Below are 2,817 nucleotides of genomic sequence, written 5' to 3'. Positions count from 1 at the left end.
TAGTCATCAATTTGACTCTCATCACTCCTATATTTTTGTCTGGAGTCATCAAGCACCCAAGAAGTCAGAGCAGGAGTGAGTCAGTTAGTGATCACTTGGGTATGCAGAAGTCAGTGGAGACTCTGCTTCATGGAGGAGGAGGAGGATATAATGGTTGTAATGTATCGTTCCCCTGAGCTCTTCCTCAAGGTGGTGCGTGTGTCTCTCGTTGCAGCTTCGTCTTCGTATCAGACTGAACGCTCCTCAGCCTGCTTAAGTGAGTTCACACCTAGGGCAACCAGAGCAATTATCCTTAATGGCGGAGGGTATAACCCCATGAATGTGGGCAATCATGTGCTCGTGAGGCAGAGAGATGGGGGAAGGAAGTGAATCTAGTAGAAAGGTTTCCTACTCATCATGACATGAACAGAGGCTTGTTGACCCAAGCGAAGCAGAATTGACATTTAGTTTCCTGAAGTATTGACTGATAAATTGGATCAGTTTGAAGTTCAGCAGATGAGGGGAACATGAATCAGCCACACCTTGGGGTGATTGAAACTGATTATTTGAAGCATTTACCATCGAAAACAGCACTTTTACTTTGATAAAAAGCAGAATTACTGGTGGATCATTCTCAGATGATTTTTGCTCATGTGACACACAGTCACATATTAGCATCATCAAAGAAGTCTAGGTTGAAGGAGTAGTTCAGTATTTTTAGAAAATTATTCGCACTGATTCGCTTTCCTCCTGTGAGTTATACAAGAAGTTTGTTATTGTAAATATGAGGCCAACAACCAGTTACCTTAGAGACGGGGAGATGTAATGCCACTCCAGAGGAGAACAGACTTTGTTTGTTATGTGATCTAGGTGAAACTGAGAATGAGGCTCATTTTTTCATGTTTTGCTGCTCTGTCGACGAAGACATAAGGGATGTTCTTTTTAATAAAATGTCTTTAATTTATGAGGATTTCTTTTGGCTGGATGATCATGAAAAACTTGAATTTTGCTTTAGGATGGAAAGCTTTTTTTTGAGCAAATTTTATATGTCAAGTTTGGAAGAGAAGGCAGAATATTTTGTTTTAAACCAAGCTGTATAATAATCTGTAATTTTGTAATGAAATGTAATGTTAGACTGCTGCAACTGTATTTGTGGTGTGTTGTAAACCCGTGAGGGTTGGACACAAAAATGAAATCCATCTTGGCTGAAACTGGATGTATGTTATATATGTTTGTTTAATCTATACACACCCAAAGTTGTGGTTTTAGTGAGCTTAAGAGGTGCTGGTTGGTGGATTTTGTTGTGTTTGGACGGAGTTTCCAGTATTTATGCTTAGCTAAGCTTACCGACTGTTGGCTCTATATATTAAATGGACAGATCTCTAACTGTTGCTTCAAGAGAGGTTTGATAGGAATATACAGGACGGGATAAGGATAAGCGACCCAGTAAGGCTCTAGACATTTGGCCAGATGGAGGAAACCCATCCCCAACTGTCTTAAACTACAAGACACTGAACTGAAGATCCATCTTCATGTACATATACCATCTATGATGTCAACACTTAAAATGAGATGAGCATCACGTGCCAAGACAGCAACTCATCCTTTGCTTTAAGCAACAATCAACCATGTGAGAGATGAGTCATAAAAAATATTTTCTGAGCTTTTCATTTTGAATAAGCAGCTAACACAAACACCGGCAGACAGGCTCCTGTTTATGACAACATACTGTATGTACTGCTGACGAGCGCATAAGAGAATTTAAATACTTTTGTCAAAATGGGGAAATAAATGTCACTGTATTTGATGCTGCAGGATGAGTTACCAGGGGATTTTACAGACTTGCCAGTCTGTCGTTAATTAGCCTGGACCTTTATCGCCTTGCCTGAGATCAGTGACTGTGCATACAAAAGAAGACTTCATCACACGAAAGGATTTAAATGACAGAATGAGGTTTGCATGGAATGTGTTGTGTATCTATATATACCCGCACCAATGTAGGACAGGATCCAGGTGTGGTCACCTGGCACTCACATAATGCAACATTTAGGTATGAGAGCAAGAGAGCAAAATAAAGACAGGAAGTGCTGTATGGACACACATATATATCCAAGATCATTTAGTATAAAGGAAGAATGTTGAGCCATGAAAATCAATCTCACAGACTCATCACATTTACAGCACAGGCAGAGAGAAAGAGGGCTGCACAGGAGGACTGAATCTGATGCTTTTATCACTGCTGGATGTCCTCCTGGAAAGATTGTTGATTAATGTCCTCCATCAGCACAAACTGGTTCATCTTGTCTATGGCAGAGTTGTTTACTTTTCCAGTAAATAATACTCAGGTAAAAATACATTTTACAAACAAGCTTTGACAGCAACTTTTTCAAGACATGATAGAAATCAGTCACTTGACATGGCTACAGGTGACTGGCTGAGGTTCAGAAGTAAACTGAAAATGAATCACTCACATAACTTTCCGTAACACCCCATAAAATTATGCAATTTGACACAAGTTGTGAAGCAGTCTGTAATTAAAACAGCATGTCTGTCTTTATAACATGGAATAACCAAATGAAATGAACATATACAGGAGTACGGTGATAAAACACTAACCTGTTGCAAATGATCGGTCACCTACCACATTATTTCCTCCCTGGAGGCACTTGCAGCTCCGACTGAAAGCCAGACCCGTCCTGTACTGTACTGAAGAGTGCTGTATTATGCTGTAGGTGCTCAAGTCCTCAGGGTTGTCTCCTCTCTGTATGTGTGTTTGTGAGTGTGTGAACGCACTGAGCAGGAGATGAGTTATGAGATGGAGATTCCAGGGAGAGCACA

The sequence above is a fragment of the Morone saxatilis genome, unplaced genomic scaffold, assembly GCF_004916995.1.
Source record: "Morone saxatilis isolate NCDOM2014 unplaced genomic scaffold, NCSU_SB_2.0 Contig2, whole genome shotgun sequence".
Lineage (NCBI taxonomy): Eukaryota > Metazoa > Chordata > Actinopteri > Moronidae > Morone > Morone saxatilis.
Note: the sequence above shows the minus strand (reverse complement) of the source record.